This window comes from Prunus avium, chromosome 3 (assembly GCF_965620075.1).
Source record: "Prunus avium chromosome 3, drPruAviu1.hap1.1, whole genome shotgun sequence".
Taxonomy (NCBI): domain Eukaryota; kingdom Viridiplantae; phylum Streptophyta; class Magnoliopsida; order Rosales; family Rosaceae; genus Prunus; species Prunus avium.
In genome coordinates this window covers 6,155,617-6,173,929 of record NC_142286.1, presented here as the reverse complement: position 1 = coordinate 6,173,929, position 18,313 = coordinate 6,155,617, and the positions used below count along the sequence as shown (strand labels likewise).

General features: G+C 34.6%; 1 pseudogene; it reads left to right on the top strand.

Moving 5' to 3' along the window:
• Positions 1-971: 971 nt before the first annotated feature.
• LOC110769521 (uncharacterized) lies at positions 972-16,689 on the top strand (annotated as a pseudogene).
• The last annotated feature ends 1,624 nt before the right edge of the window (positions 16,690-18,313 follow it).

Genomic DNA, 18,313 nt, shown 5'->3' with positions numbered 1-18,313 from the left:
TAGGTATGGTTCGTACTTCGATTCAATTACAAGGAAAACCCATTAAGTTCAAAGAGAATATGAACATCACAAGAATCCTAATAGCATGGTGTTTACATTAGGTATTCAAGAAACCAATTCACATGGATGATTCTTACTTCATCCATTTATTGCTTAGGATAACATGAAGATACACATAATCCCAACAATCTCAAGAAGCATGCTTTCAAAGATGGCCAACCAAGGAAAAATACACATCAAGGATAGATTAATTTGGTGAATTGGAATTCATCAACAATATCTAGAAATTCATACACTCAAGCACCAAAACAATAGAGTAATCATGTTTGCAATGGCTGATGCAAAATTCATCTCCAGCTCCAAAATCTCTGCAAAATTCAATAATGAATCTGATTGCAATGGCTGATGCTCTATGCTCTCCTCTCTCCTCCTTTCCAGCTTTTACTTTTAATATAAAACTACCACCTTTGTTAAAGCCTTAGCCTTTGTCCCCTTGCCATGATGGGTTCTTTTGTTATTGTCTTCACCAAGATGCTCTTTGTTTCAGATAATGTCTCTCAACCAAAGTAATTTCTTGTTACCAAGTGTTATGGTAACAAGAAGAATCAAGATAACATTATGGAGGTAAAAAACTGGCCTACTTTGGATTTCCAGAGCTGCTGTAACATATAGGATCAGTTGGATAGGCTAAACTTGTCCAATGGAGCTCAAATTTGGATATGTTGTAGTTAACATCCATTGGAACAAGTTTCTTGAAGATCTTCACCTCATCCGAGCACTGGAGCATGTTGATCCAAGGCCAAGAAGTTGACCTACGAAAATGAACAAAATCAGAATTTATAACCAATAATGCACTTTTAGCTCATTTTCATTCTAACCAAGGTAAAACCTATGAAAACACAAAAAGGAAGTAAAAAGCTATAAAATGTCAAGAACTAACTCAAAATAATGGGTGAATAACATGATAAATCATGTGTAAAAATGAACCGAACAACAGCCAAAAGAAGCCTGAGAAGGAATCAGATTTGCTTTGGCTCTCCACCGTATCCCTGTCCCTAACAAACATATATATAGATGTATTGAAGGATCTTAATGTCCTATGGGCAGCTGTTTCTTTGAGACATTTCGTCGAACAGATGGTGGAAACCAACATCATAAGGGCATATTTCGACCTCTCCAAGTGTTAGTCCCTTTTTTCCTCATTCCTCCGGGTCGAATCTTTTTGGGAACGGAGCGAGAGAGAGAGAGAGAGAGAGAGAGAGAGAGAGAGAGGAAGAGGTCAGGTCTACACCAATGCCCCAATTGAATCTCTAGCTCGTAAGAGGACTAGTTCAATTTCGGACAAAATTGAAAGTTGGATTAGGTTGAGAAAAGCGGACAAGCATGGGCTAGCCCCTGATGGCTTACTTCTTCTGGCCCGATCATAGTTTGCGTAGGCGTGCCACTATTAGGGATGATACCAGCCCAATAGACTTGGTATATGTGATGTAGAATGTTTTGTTTGATGGACTTGTGTTTGTTCTAGACCTCTAATCAAGTCATTGTGCTCCAAGGGGGTACTAGCTCGGATGAATTCTTTTCTATGCCTCAATTAAGAGGACTTCAGATTCTTTCAATTGTGAGTCTATAGCTTAGCAAATGCGAATAGTACCTAGCCAAACAGAAAAACCAATGTAAGGGTCAATGCTCCTTTGATTGGGCTCAGAAACCTAATTCGGGTCTGTGATAAGCCCGGATTGGGTTAGGACTTAGTTAATTCGGGGCCAATGGTATGATTCGGGCCTTGACAAACCCTTGTTTTCGGGCTAATGAAGCCACATTCAGACCTAGAACCCTCATTCTGGGCTTGTATAGTAATGAACAGTTGTAACAAAAGATTCAAATATAAAAAATGCGGGAAAGTAAGATACGAAAAAGATAAATGGCCGGAATGTAAAGTACGATTAAGGTAAATTGCATAGAGAATAAAGTTCCAGAAGCTGGAGATTTCTCTATCCAGCTCAAGCATGATAACATGTTAAAACGAAAGCCAAACATTTCTCCATTTAGCTGTTTTTAAAGAACAAGTTACAATATTGATTAGATTGGAGATTTCTCTTATCCAATATGTATAGGTTTCAACTATTTAGAAGGAAACTAGACTGACTATTTAAACAAGAATCATACCATGAAGATGGCGGAGCAATCAAAGATAAACGTAGTTGTCAACTGGTTATCTAGGCAGCAAGTTGGCTATTTGAAAATCTTAAAGTTTTGTTCAAGTGTTTACAAGATGTCTCGTCTGATTTTGGAGAGAGTGTCCCCAAGTGCTGCTATTGAGCCTTTATATTTATAGGCAAAAAATCTTTAGCGGTGACGGTGAAGGCTGGAAGATAACACTTAAGTGTTGTCCAAAGTCAACTGCCGATTTGTCCTCGTGAGTCGATCCATAGGTAGGAGAAAGGATATCTCATATGAAAACACTAGTTTCCAGGGATATCCCTTTGATTTGTCGTCCTTTTGCAGCTGGAAAACCAGTCAGAAGACAGTTCCTCTTGGTTTTGGCGTCAATTAGCTAGCCTTCTTTCTTATTGAGAGATGGCAGTCAAGTCATTCTTAATGGCGAAAACCCATCTTCAAAAAGTCACGTATGTCAACTGATAACGGTTACTTACTTTCCTAACTTTAGTGTGGGTTAAGGCTAAGGCTTTTTGAGGTATGGGCTTCTGATGGGATTTCAGCCATTTACGGCCCAAATATGGAAAAGCCCTTTTTGTTAATTTGGAAAGAAAGAAACTGGGCCTGGGCCTCATGTAACTTCATTTGAAAAATAAACCAAATTTGGTCCATTTTCCAAATATGGTACAAACATTGCCCCATACTCAGTGCTTGTAGTTCTTTTGAATTATAAGAAAAATTCAAATAATTAGTTAATTATTAACTAATCTGGTTTAATTTAAATCACAGAGCTCTAGACGTGTACAAAAAACAAAAGTATTATTGAAAAAAAACGTACATATGTATAATACGAGTATTAAACTTGAAAATGCTAAATTCTTTATATGGATAATAACTTTGGCAAAGTGAAAAAAACAAAGGGGATAATAGAGACTCGAGTAATGGCCTAATAAAAATGGATAATGCTCTAAACTACTCTTATCGATAAAAGAAATCGGGGAAACAAGTTATAAAAATATAAAAAAAAATTGGATCCCAGTATATATATACACATGAATCATTAAACTAAGGGGGTTGTATTCAATTGAGATTTTAATGGATTGTTTTGCAGCTTAAAAATCCAGTGGTATTCAATTATGATTTGTAAGTAATCAATAAAAATCTGGTGGTATTCAATTATGATTTTTAAATCATAAATACAAGTATGGTGGTATTCAATTAGGACTTTTAAAAGATAAGACAAAGTACCGTGGTATTCAAAAACTTACCGATTTTGAAGTATTTCATTAAATGATGTATTGTGTGGTACTTTTGAGTGGGTGATATAAATACCAAACCCCATAAAAAATCTCACCCACCTATGCCTGATTCTCACGTTCTTTGTTTTTCTTTTGGGAGAAGATGAACAGACACATCTGAGAAGAGCTCCTATTTCATGGTTGTTCTCTATATTAGCGATGTTCATATACGTTTTGCATATGTTCATGGTTATTCTCTATCTATTAACTAGCGCTGGTTGCATACATTTTGCGTCTGCATACGTTCATGGTTGTTCTCTATTAGCGTTGTTCTCCCCAGCCACTCACTCCATTAACACTTCAGTTTTTAAATCCTATCAAAACAAGATTATTTTGCTGAAAGACATGTAAAATATTGTATAACTAGCCTCTCTACATGCGCTTCCGCGCCTGCGAGAGGCTTTTTTAAAAAACATTTAAATTTATTTTAGAATTAAAAAAGATAATGGGTAGTTGTGTTCCATAAAAAGAGGATCCATTATCTTATTTTTCTTTTAATTTTAATTTTTTTAATATGAAAAAGTGTGAATTTACCATAGTATCCTCATTTAATTAATAATTTTAATTCTTAAAGTTTAAATTAACTAAGGGCATTTTTTGGTATTTTGAATGTTTCACCATTCTCTGCCTTTTACTTTGGGAGCTGATTTTCCCACTCCCCTTTTCTCCACTTACACTCCCTTTTGTTTTTTAATATTTTTTAATCACTTTTATTCTTTCACTTTCCTCTTCTACCCTTATCTTACTTCACTTTTATATTATTTCTTTTTCTTTATATTTAATTTTCCTACTTACACTTGATTTTCAATAAATTTTTTTTCAATGGATATAGAATTCTTTAAAATTAATATATTACAAAACAAAAACAAAATATTTTCCCCAGCCCCAATAACCCCCTCTCTTCGTCAACCCCCTCCTCCTCCCATCTCTGCACTCCAGCCCCATCGTCCTACTACCACCCACACCATCCACCACTGCATTGCCCCCCAACACCACCAACATCAATGGCTCACTCTCCCTCGACTCCTTTTCTCTACCCATCTCTCTGCAAATTAAAAAACAACATTAGTCAAAATCATGCTTTATTCCCACCAAATTCTCAAAAGTCTCTGACTTATTATCCTTCCTTGTAACATTTTTGCTAAGTGCTAAGTGCTAACAAAGAGAAATTTCTAATGCTCGGGTCTGAAGCTTTTTGCTTCAAGTAAGGAGCTTTACACTCTGTGATTCAACTCAACCAATTAAAGGTTTTTTCAACCTACCCCCATGCCGCACCCCACACAGCCACCCGCCCACCGATAGAAATCGTTGCCCCAACGCAGCCACCCACAAACGATCTTACCGCCCCACTGACAGCCACACTCAAACCCCAAAACTTTTTAAAAAATGTGGATGGTTGTTGAAGAAAGAGGGGGAAAGAAAAAGAGGGAGAGAAAATGAGGAGGGGTCGGCTTGGTTGTTATCGAATAAAGAGGGAAAGGGGGAGAGAGAAGAATTGGGGCTGGGGGAAATATTTTGTTTTTGTTTTGTAATATATTAATTTTAAACAATTCTATATTCATTGAAAAAAAAATTATTGAAAATGAAGTGTAAGTAGGAACATTAAATATAAAGAAAAAAATGTATATAAAAGTGAAGTAAGATAAGGGTAGAATAGGAAAGAGAAAGAACAAAAGTGATTAAAAAATATTAAAAAACAAAAGGGAGTGTAAGTGGAGAAAAGGGGAGTGGGAAAATCAGCTCCCTTTACTTTATATATATAGATTAAGTAGGTGAGGTGGATACCACGTGGATTTAAAAATTAATTAAAACTTTTAAAATCAAAATATATAAAATAAGAAAAAGTAACCAACCAAAAAAAAGAAGAAAAACAAACCCAGCCCATCCTAAGACCATCTCCAACCCAAGGGGTGGAAACTCAAATTTTGAGTTTTGAGTCCAAAAAACTTCTCCAACCCATGTATTTTGAAGGGTGAAAATTTGAGAAATCTCAAATCTTGGGTGGAATTCCAGTCCCTCTATTGCCTGGACTGATAATTTTGTGGGCCCAAAATCTGCACTTTTTTATTTTTTCCTGGCTGGAAGGGAGCCCACGTGCTGACCAAAATGGCTGGGCCTGCTGACAATTTTTGTTTGGGCAGCAACTTTGTGCGAAAAAGTAGATTCACATTTCATTATTGATGGACAGCTGCTATATTTTCAAAAAATCTGATATGCTGTTTTTTTTTTTGTGGTTAAAAGTTAAATTCTATTATGTTTTGGAATTTTAATTTTTTTAGGTTAAAATGTTTAGAAAATTAAATCACGAATGTTGAAACAAAAATAATGTTAAGAAAAATTAATGAGAAAAAAAATTTAAGGGTTTATCATTCTTAAACAATTTAATAAAGTTGCGGACTCAAATTATGAGTCTACAAGGTTGGAGGAAAAAAAATTTTGAGTCCTAAAAATACATGAATAGTTGTATTTTAGAGGGTGAAAATTTGAGTTTAGCCCCAACATGGTTGGAGATGGTCTAATTCCCCATCGCCCATCCTCCCGACCCCATCCTATCCTAATTCCCCATCCCCCATCCCCCATCCCCCATCCCCCATCTCATCCGCCCGACTCCCACTCTCAAACCCCCAACACCCCCCCCCTCTCTCTTTCTCTCTCTCTCTCTCTGTACAAAGAACTCATATTCAGATCCAGGTTAGGGGTCATCGCTCTCTCTCTCCGTTTCGCACATAGAAGACAACGTCGTACGCAAACCGAATTTGCTGGAATAAATTGAGAGGAGTCTGCTAGCAGCCATGGGGTTGTTGGGTGGTGCAGTGGGTATCCTTGGTGGTGGTGGGTGGGGATGGGAGAAACGCAGTGGGTATTTGATTTTAAATTTGTGTTAAAATATCGACTTGGGTTGGGGGTTTGAAGAAAGAAAGAAAGAGAACCGGAGAGAAAAAATAGGGGGTCGGGGAAGATGAGATGGGGTTGGGTTCCTTGGAACTGATCTTCACTATAATTTTGTATTGCTTTTGCTCTACTTCTCCTTGGCAAAGAGATTAGAGATCAAATGATTACAAAGGGATGGGGTGGGTGGCGAGGATTGGGGCGACTGGGGGAGTGATTGGTTGCTGGGTAGGGTTTTTAATTATTAGAATATTTAATTATATGTTTATCTATGTCGAGGTTGGCTCAACTTGCCATGTCACCCACTCAATTGGTGTAATGATTCATGTGTATGAAATTACAAAAACACATCAACCACGTCATCAAATTTAACAGAGTTTTGGATGAAGTTGACAACATAGGGCAAAGTGGGTCACCAAATCTCAGTCAAGGGATGAAAATGCGATACTATTTTTTAAGAAATAAAAAATACCTAGCTATAGCCATGCAACTATACTATTTTGAAAAAATACCCAGTCAAAAAAGGTGACCAACAGCTATACCTTTTATTTTTTTTTAAATGAAAAAAAAAATACCCCTAGTTGCATTAGTTTATACTTTATTGATATTAATTGACTAGTTTCAACATATTCAAAGCGGATATTGAAGAGAGAGAAATTTCACAGTAAATCAATATGAGAATTCAATTTTTTTCTTCTTCTTTTATTGGGGGAATGTTTTTCTCTAGAGGAACAATGATCAATATTATTCTAGTAATTTAATTAAACAACAAATAGAATAATGAAATTAAATATGGCAGTAAATTAAAAAGTGATTGTTCTTGCAGAATTGCAATGTCCTTGAAACATAATTTCACCCCACTCAGTGCTTGTAGTTCTTTTGAATTTTAAGAATAATTCAAATAATTAGTTAATTATTAACTAATTGGGTTTAATTTAAATCATAGAGCCCAAGACGTGTACATAAAACGAATGTATTATTGAAAAAAACTTACATACGTGTATAATACGAGTATTAAATGTGAAAAATGCTAAATTCTTTATATGGGTAATAACTTTGGCAAATTGAAAAAATCAAAGGAGACAATAGAGGCTTGAGTAATGGCCTAATAATAATGGATAATGTTCTAAACTACTCTTATTGATAAAAGAAAATTGGGGAAAAAAATTATATAAAAAAGGGGATCTTATACATAGATAAAGTATAGCCGCTCGGCTATACAATTCATTAAAAAAGGAGTTTTTTAAAAACCCAACTAAAGCCGTTCGGCTATGCTATTTTGAAAACAAAACCAGACTAGGCTATACATATATTTACAAGGTGCTAATAAAACAATAAAAATGCACATTAAAATAAGTACACTTGGAATTCTATTGTTGAACATATTTTCATTTTGATAATATGTGTTTTGCGATTACATTTTTAATATGTATTTGTTTTATATTAAAGCTTATTGAAAATTCGAGTGGTTTATAAGATTTAAATCATACTTTTATTTCTAGAAAGAATATAGAAACTATAAGCAAAATAAAAATGATGATTAAATTTTGAACTAATAACTGTAGCTAGCCCACACATTAACAAATTCCTGGTTCCACCCCTGTTTGTTAGACAAAAGATTGCAAGCCAAGATGGGTGATTTTGGTATTTATAGAGCTTTTGCAACTGAAAGTTTCACTCATGTATCAACTTTGCCCAAAGGAACACTTGGATACCTAATCGCTAGGCGCCTCCGTTTTTTAATAAATAAATAGTATAGCCGAAGGGCTATACAGTTTAAAAAGAAAATTTAATATGGGAAATTTCACCGGCACTATGCCGGTGAAATTTCGTCGGGAGAGGTTTTGGCCTACTTCTGTAATTTAATATATGGAATTAAGTAATATCCTAGCCTTTTTGAATTACTTTAATTAGTAATTATATTTTAATTATTATTTAATATATAAAATTTAAAGAAAAAGTCCACAAAATAATTCATTTCTATTTATTAAGTCTTTTGTGAAATCGTTTGGGCGTCTTAATTAAATTTTTACATAGCCCAAGAGCCCTATCCGTTACTATTAGGCCATTACTAGAGTATCTATTTTCCCTTTTTGATTTTTTACTTTTTCAGAGTTATTACCCGTATAAAGATTTTAGTGCTTTCACGTTTAATAATGTATTATACACGTACGCACGTATTTCTCATGTTTACATGTATTTTTTACAAAAATTGCAATAAGACACACAAAATTCATGCATTATACACATAATTCTCACATATTATTGAATAAAAATAATCTATATTTTAAAAAATGGTATATTCACACGGTTATACGCAGTTTTTTCCTAATTTTTTTTTTAAAATTGTATAGTTGTGCGGCTTTACGGTTTCGACACGTGGCACCTAGGCGTTGGGCCCCTCCTTTATTTATTTATATATATGTAAATAGTATAGCCAATCGGCTATACCTTTTAAAAAGAAAATTTAATCCGGGAAATTTTGCAAGCATAGACCTGTGCTAGCTAAATTTCGTCGAGAGAGGTTTTTTTTTTTTTAATTTTAAAAATGTATAATTAGTTTCTTTACTTTTTTTTTTTGTCCTACTTCTTTAATTTAATATATGGAATTATGTAATATCTTAGCCTTTTTAAATTACTTTAATTAGTAATTATATTTTAATTATTATTTAATATAAAAAAATTAAAGAAAAAGTCCACAAAATAATTCATTTCTATTTATTAAGTCTTTTATGAAATCGTTTGGGTGTCATAATTAAATTTCTCCATAGCCCAAGAGCCCTATCCGTTACTATTAGGCCATTACTCGAGCATCTACTATCCCTTTTTGATTTTTTTACTTTTCCAGAATTATTACCCATATAAAGATTTTAGTTCTTTCACATTTAATAATGTATTATGCATGTACGCACGTATTTCTCATGTTTAATACACGTATTTTTTACAAAAATTTCAATAAGACACACAAAATTCACGTATTATACACATAATTCTCACATATTATTGAATAAAAAATAATATATATTTAAAAAAGTGGTACAGCCGAACGGCTATACTCAGTTTTGTCCTAATTTTTATTTTAAAATAGTATAGCCCAACGGCTTTACTCTTTTGACACCGAGCTTTTTACAAAAATTGAATATAAACTTAGTATCTTTAGGTCAATAATTTTTTTTTTTTTTATAAAAAATTTCTTTTCAGTAATTCAATAATATCTTATCCGGATTTAATTACTTTCATTAGTAATTATGTTCTAAGTATTATTTCTCTAGTGAATAATCAGTATTAAATATTTTAATTAACATCATAAATGATATTACTTAATAAATAGTATTTAGTCTTTAAAATTTTTGAATTTAATAAAATTCTTAAATACTAATTATTCACTAAGTAAACAATAATTAAAACATAAGTAATAATTAAAGTAATTACAAAAGAGAAATTTAGATAATGGTGTTTATAGTATATAGCCGCCCGGCTGTACTTTTAAAATATTTTATTTGTAGAGTATTGCCGAGCGGCTATACCCTTTAAAATAAATAAATAAATAAATTGGGCCTCCTAGGCGCTATGCGGGTCCTTTTAAATAAAATAAATAGTATAGCCACGTGCCTATACTCTTTAAATATCTAATGGGTGCCTTTTTGTTTTTTAAATCTTTTCTCCCTGATTTTCCTTTGTCGATAAGACTAGTGTAGAGTATTATCCATTACGTTTAGGCCATTACCAAGGTATAGCTATTGTCCCCTTTTGATTTTTTACTTCTCCAGAGTTATTACCTATATAAAGAATTTAGCATTTTCCCATTTAATACTCATATTATACACGTACATATGTATTTTTCAATAATACTTCTGTTTTTCGTATATGTCTTAAAGACTCGGTATAATGAAAGCAAACGTATAATACACATATTTTAATGATTATTTAATATCAAAGAACAAAAAACAAAGTCCAGAAAATAATTCAAAACAATTAATTACTATTTACCAAGTAATTTACGAAATCAGTAAAATATTTAAATATTCACTAAAGAAATAATAATAAAAAAATAATTACTAATTAAAGTAATTTAAAAAAGGCTAAGGTATTACTTAATTACATGTATTAAATTAAAGAAGTTTGCCAAAAAAATAAAAGTAAAGAAACTTTAAAAATTAAAAAAAGAAAGCAAGACAACCTCTCCCGAGGAAATTTCATAGGAAGAAACCTAATCCGGCAAACAGTTGCCAACATAGACCTATGCCGACGAAATTTCGTTGGAAGAGGTTTTTTTTAAAAATAAATATAAACTTAGTATCTTTAAGTCAATAATATATTTTTTTTATATATAAAAATTCTTTTCAGTAATTAAATAATATCTTAGCCTGATTTAATTCCTTTCATTCTTAATTATGTTCTAACTATTATTTCTCTAGTGAATAATTAGTATTAAATATTTTAATTAACATCATAAATGATATTACTTAATAAATAGTATTTAGTCTTTAAAATTTTTGAATTTGATAAAATTCTTAAATATTAATTATTCACTAAGTAAACAATCATTAAAACATAAGTAATAATTAAAGTAATTACAAAAGAGAAATTCAGATAATGGTGTTTATAGAGTATAGCCGCGCGGTTGTACCTTTAAAATATTCTATTTGTAGAGTATAGCTGCCCGGCGATACTCTTTAAATAAATAAATAAATAAATTGGGCCTCCTAGGCGCTATGCGGGTCCTTTTAAATAAAATAAATAGTATAGCCACGCACCTATACTCTTTCAATATCTAATGGGTGCCTTTTTGTATTTTAAATTTTTTCTCCCTTATTTTCCAAACCAAGTCTATAGCTAAGCCAATTGGCCCAACTCTCCAATGTTAACCACACTTACCTAACCATCATAGTGCTTTGTTTATAAACACCTTTATAGGAGTGTGGATTTTTAATGTGGGATTTTCACAAAGGGTACCTCAAAAAATGGGCCTACAGAGAAATCTATATTTTTATTGTTGGTGCAATGTGAATATATATTTAAAGCCCTTCAAGATCTCCGTGATGCATCTGTAAATGCCCTTCAAGGTCTTGCATCTATCGACCCTGATATTATTTGGCTTCTTATAGCTGATGTTTACTATTCTCTGAAGAAAAAGGAAATGCCTTCACCCCCCACATCAGATATACCTAAAATCTTACAAATTCTGGCCCCCATCCTCATCTCCAAAAGAGTACCTTGATGTGCAGTGTGGAGGGCAGAGTTATGGTTTTGATGTTGACTTCCATCCTTTGTAAATATAGGAACCAAATGAAAAAGATACCGCACAAATTTTGCCTTGGCTTAATAATGACCAGATGAGCTGGAAGGTTTACACCCCATGCCAATGGTCTGGTACAAACCAATACCTATAATTTTCAATGACGGGCTCTTGATGGTTGCTGCATAATTGATCTTCACTTTGTTTCCTGTCTTGGCCATTTTGAGCAGTGCTTTCATGCCCCTTGCCCTTTTCATAGGAAACAGCAATCTCTTTGCATTTGGCTGATGGTGCAGAGTTTGAACTCTGCCCCACTTCCATTTGTCTTCTAACATACTGCCTCTTGATTCTTTTAACTTGATAGGATAGCCTTCTCCAATGAAACTTAAATCTGGTATTTTGGTATTCAAAACTGGCATTTGCACCATTAGATGGTTTGAATAAAGTATTTGTCATGGCCCTATTGCCGATGGTGGTAGGTGTTGCCTGAGATGGTTAGCGCATCGTGTGGTAACACCCATTTCCTAGGTTGGGGGTAAGCATCCCCTATTGTTGCCTTGAGCTCACTAGATGGCAATGGACTAGAACCATTAGATGGCCAAATGGAAATGAAAACCAAACCCTGTGGAAGTTGATCGTGGGGCAACCCTAGGCTGCAGTTGATGGCAATCGACTTGAACAAATTTCCAATAATTATATTATCACATCTCTTACATTAATATTTTCTTTTTATTTATCACCATAAATATTTCTACAAATAAATTTTCTATAAAAGGATCCTAGAAAAATACATCTGTATATAATAAATTGATTTCTAACACCTACCACATATATATAAGAGGAAAAACGCAGGGTATTTGAATAGTTATGTGCATATAAATGCAATTTTCCTTCTCAAACCCTAACCCTAACGCGAGCCGTCTCCTAGCTCCTTTCTCTCGCTCAGACATAACCGGCGACCTCTCTTCTTCAATCCTCATCTCTCTCTCTCTCTCTCTCTCTCTCTCTCTCTCTCTCTCTCTCAAAGCACCATCGTCATCTCGTCCCTGACCTTGGAGATTCCAAAATGGCTTATTTTTTTTCTAGGCCGCCTAGCGACCACCTAGCAACCGCCTAGACCGCCTAGCGACCGCCTAGACTGCCTAGCCCGCCTAGCCCTCCTAACGACCGCCTAGTGACCACCTAGACCGCCTAGCGCCCTCCTAGCAACCGCCTAGACTGCCTAGCCCGCCTAGCCCGCCTAGGCCATTTATTCAGTAATATTAACAATATGAGTGACAGTGTGTTCAAAGATTTAACTTTTAAAGAAGATTTCCGAACAACAACAGATAACCCAAAGAAGTTTCGACACAGACTTATCCTCTCGGGAACCACCCATTGCCTTCCCAATTCCACCAACTGCAGAACTATTCCACCTTTTGGTTTTGGGTTTTAGTATCGCAACTTTGATTAAGAACGTCAATATACGGAGATGAATCGAAGTGCTGTTTCAGTTTTTTAGTTTCTTTGTTTCTCTTATTCTCTGTTTTCTATGTTTCTCCGTCTCTGGCACAGCCGGACCGCCACACTCACACGCAGATCTGCGATTTGCAGATTGCCATGATAGCTATGTGTGGTGGCTCCCGTGGGAGTTGTCTTTGATGGAAAATTGAGGAGAAATTGTCTGCGACCACTCTATCATGTTTGCTTTGGTTATTGATCATTAACGTATTATTCTTTTTCATTTGGTTTTGATTTCACAATTGTGTTTCTTATTTCTTGCTCTTGTTTCACAGTTTCGTAAGAGGATATTATTGGTCCCCCCTAAGTCCTTGTTTCGGCAGCATAACATCTAAAAGTACGATATTTTTGTTGCTTGTGATTGTCGATGATCATACGTCATCTAATTGGTTCCTCTTCCATTAGTGGTATGGGATTTTGTTCTGCACATTTCTTCATATTTTACTGTTAGAGATGCTTTGTTGTGGCCTCCTTTTCGGAGCCTCCCTTTCTGTTGCATGGTTTTTACCCCTATACAAGCCTTGGCAGTTCCAAAGTTGGGAGCAGTTTTTGGCGGTTCATTTGATCCTCTACAAGCATTGCAGTTCCAAAGTTGGGAGCAGTTACTAACGGTTTTATTGGGTGTTTTCAACGTTTAACAGATAATTTTGGAGTAGTTTCTTGTGGTTTGATGGTTACTACAACACCAAATAAGTTTTGCCTTGTTGGCCATGTTATGTTGTTACATTTAGAACGATCATCTTAGTGTTTTCTTTGTTACTTTTGTTTTCCTTTTGTTGTGTCATTGTCTTTGTTTTTTTTGTTTTGTGGATTTGTGGGTTTTGTGTCTTTAGTTTTCTTTGTTTTTTCTGCAGCTTGGTTTTAGTAGGTTTTTGTTTCTTTTTATGGTTACTTGTTGTTTTGCTTTCGTTTTAGCATGGTGTTTTTAGTTGTTGTCTTCTTTCAGTTTATTTTTTAAGTTTTCTAATAAGGTTCTTCTACACTCAGTTTTGTGTAGTTGTGTTCTTCTTATTTTTGTTTTAAGTAGACATTTGCAGGTTGTCGGTTAAGTTCTCATGGTGTGTATGCACTGTTCTTTTTTCTTTTCTTTTATTTTGTTTCCAGCTTTTGTGCTTCTAACTTTATTTTTTAACCTTTTGTTTGGGTTTTGTTGGCTAGTTCTCTTTTCTTACTATTCATTTGTGTTTTTTAGTTTATTTTAATTTTATCTCATTTTTCCTTGTTTTTCTGAATTTGTGTTTGGTGTAGGCTGCAAGTTTCTAGTGCTGTCCAGCAGATATTGAAGGGATGTTGAAGCTTCCTCTTCTTTTTTCTCTTTTTTTTTCCCATTGAGTTGTTCAGGTGTGAGTCTTTTTTAAAAAAATCACACATTTTTTTTGTCTCTCATGTTTGGATTTTGGATAGTATTGGCTATTTTCAGTGCTATCTTATATACACTCTTAAAAGGAAAAAAAGAAAAAGAAAAATTGAATGACTATTTACTAAGTAATATAATTCATGAAGTTAATTATAATATTTAATACTAATTATTCACTAAATAAATAATAATTAAAATACAATTACTAATTTAACTAATTCAATCAGGCAAATATATTATTTAATTACTAAAAATAAAATTTTAAAAAATTAATTAACCTAAACATCCTAAGTTTATATTTATTTTTTTAAAAAAAGACCTCTCCCGACATGTGGCACGGCGGGTCTAGGCGGCGCTAGGCGGATCTGGGTGCCAGGGTGGGTCTAGTTCTTTTCTTTTGTTCTTTAAGCCTACTGCCTAGCGATTCTTCTTTGAAGCCGATATTTCGAGCGAAAACTGTATCAGATGCACCACCTTTTGACCCCAGCAATATTGTGTCATTGCAGGCACATTTTCTTCTGCAGCCACTTTCTTTTAGTCTCTTCTTCATGTTTAGCAAGTTTGAATTTGATGGGAAACTGAATCCTACTTTTGTGGAAGGGAATTTAAGCTCCCATTATCAAAACTATCCTTTGAATCAGCTTCTTTGGTTGGTTATAACTTACAACCAAGGTTCAATTAATTCCAATCTTCCCTGTCATATAATTCCAAATTCAAGTTAAACAGAAATTTCAGAGAGTGTAACACTTTTCTTTGTCTGGGCTTGAGCTTTCTTTGGTCAGAATTCTCCATTAATATTTTTTGGAAGGTTATAACTATCAACCTTGGATTCTGAGAAAAGTTGGAGAGTTGGTGGAAAGAGATGTGAAGACATCCAAACTTTTCTTCCTTTTAAAGACATCTAACGTTTCCCTGTTTCTGTTGCACCAGTTGAGGTTTCTTGCATTAAAATTAGATTTGTTTTCTTACAGAACGATCAAGTTGGTTTTTAGAACTCTTCCACTCCATCCCATTCATGAGTAAATTCAAATACCATTTTCCTTTTGTTTAGACTCAGGCATAGATGCAATCACCAAAACCTGCAACACATGATCATGAACACATTTTGTAAGAATCATGGCAATGAGGTAAATCAAACACAAGTGAAGGAAATGCAGAAGAGTATGGTGGCAACCAACCTGAAGCTGTGGTTCTGGGGAAGAGGAAATATAATATGACTGTACAAGACCAGACATGGATGATAAAAGTAACCCCTCCAAGAATTCTATGAAAGGAGCTCAAATTTTAGAAAATGTGAGTAGATGCATAAGCATATTTTTCTTATCTTCACTCAAACTTTTTACTTGGTTACAGAATGTTTATGTTCTTTCTCTGATCATAACTAGAAACAATGAAGAAGATGGCAATGCAGGCCCCAACAGACAGAGCTCAAGTAGTTACTGCTCAGGAGATGACTCCAATATTGCTTCACATTCCCATGAGAATTCTCAGGAGCTGAGTCCGGGTAGTACTTCGACGTCAAGCTTGAGTCCGAAAGAGGCTTCAGCTCTCAACTTGAGTGGGAAATCAAGGGCTAGAAGGGGGTCAGCCACTGATCCCTAAAGCCTCTATGCAAGGGTAAGTTCCTATAGGCTATAGATCCTGCTTGTCGCCTGTCTTAAACATGTAAAAAATTTGTTCCCTATAGATATGAAAGATCAACTAATTTTTCTATCCTTTTTGTGTTGCAGAAAAGAAGAGAGAAAATAAATGAGAGGCTCAGAGTTCTGCAGAACATTGTCCCCAATGGAACAAAGGTAGGCAGTATGCCTTGTGAAACAGTCTTCTTTTCCCAAGAGGTTGATGCAAAATTCTCAAATTTATCTATTTGGAATTGCAGGTTGATATTAGTACAATGCTTAAGGAAGCTGTCCATTATGTGAAGTTCTTACAACTCCAAATTAAGGTAATAACCAAGAAAATTAACCCATGATGAGCAATAAGTTTTCGAATGTTCCACTCGAAACCTACATATCTGAAAATCGGTTGATGATATTGTTGTTTTCCCCCCCTTGTTTGATCTTTTGCAGCTGTTAAGCTCTGATGATAAGTGGATGTATGCCCCCATCTGTTACAATGGAATGGACCTGGGACTTGATCTGAAGCTCACCTCACCAAAGCAATCATAGAAAGAAAACTTGCTTTGGAACCCAAATCTTTTCTCAACTCTCAAATTATGCAAGAAAGTTGAGAAAAATGTTGGTGAAAAGTTTAGGTTCTGCCGCATTTTCCATAAATTCTTTTTATAATGTAACAAACAGACATGACTCTGCTGTGAGCTCCGCAAACCAAAATTATTCTTCAATTTACTAATTTTGGGTTGAGTGGGTTTGAGCATGTGATGTATTATCTCATACATGGGATGAGATGATTGATTTGACATACTGATTATTCTGCAGTTTATATTCTTGTACTTCAGAATGAATATTGATGAATAAACATGATGTTTGTTGACGCCAAAAAGTGGTTCTCTGACTTTCGGGGTCAACTTAGTAATTTTATGCCTTCGGTATCCTTGATGCCTCGGTAGTCAACGTGATCTGCAATATGAGCAAACGCACGGTAAGACCTAGGGCACCGGTGTGGTACTGGCCGAAGGCTCTCCGATGCTTCAGTAAGTTCGGGAATAGAAAGTTCAACTGACAGATCAATAGACTTGTATGCCGTAAGTTCTGATTACCTCCATTTTGGGATAGTTGGCCTCCTTTTATAGGTCTTGGGAGGTGTGCATTTGTTGATAATTTCGATGTGGGACTGTGGACGTCGCTTGGGAGCGTGCCACGTGTCCCAGGAGAGGGCGTTGCCCTAACGGAGTGATCGGTAGGCAGAGTGCCGAGGGCGCCTCTGACCAAGCCCAGTTTCCTCCACGTGTCTTGCTCTCATTGGCCGTTTATTTTGGGTGTAAACAATGTTTGGATCAAGTAAGTTGGTTCCTAACACCCAAGGAAAATATTTTTAATTTGTTATAAATCGATGTGTCAAACCCAATCCAGTAACAACATTTGTCAATGAAAACTAGTAACTTTGCGTGTTAGTCCCTATCCGAATTTGACAATTGTCTAAAAGTGACACATGGACAAATGTTTGGTGGTTCATTGACGTGTCATTGCCAATCCGCAAACACACCCCATGTTCTAACATATTTCGTGAGAATTCAATATAAATAAGGTGTTATTGAGATCTCACATTCACAACCAGACTTCTCCTCAAATCATAATGCATTGCAATTTCTATTACTTGTAAATGCTCTTGTTCTTCGTTTTTCATAGCATATGTCCCTATTCAGTTTCCGATGAAACACACTACTTACAAAAGGATATCAACATGACCGATATGGTCAACAAAATTGATCGAATCGATGATTACCCGTATAAAGATTTTAGCGCTTTCACGTTTAATAATGTATTATACACGTACGCACGTATTTCTCATGTTTAATACACATTTTTTACAAAAATTTCAATAAGACGCTTAAAATTCACTTATTATACACATAATTCTCACATATTATTGAATAAAAATAATATATATTTTTAAAAAAATGTATAGCCGGGCGGCTTTACTCGTTTTTTCAAAAAAAATTTTAAAATAGTATAGCCGCACGGCTTGTCTGTTTTAAATATATATATATGTAAATAGTATAGCCGCATTTCTTTTTTTTCTTTTTTTTTTTGAGAAATAGTATAGCCGTTCGGCTATACTGTTTTTTCCTAAATTTTTTTAAAAGAGTATAGCCGTACGGCTTTACGGTACTTTTAATATAAATAGTATAGCCGGGCGGTTATACTTTTAAAAAGAAAATTTAATTCGGGAAATTTCGCCAGCATAGACCTG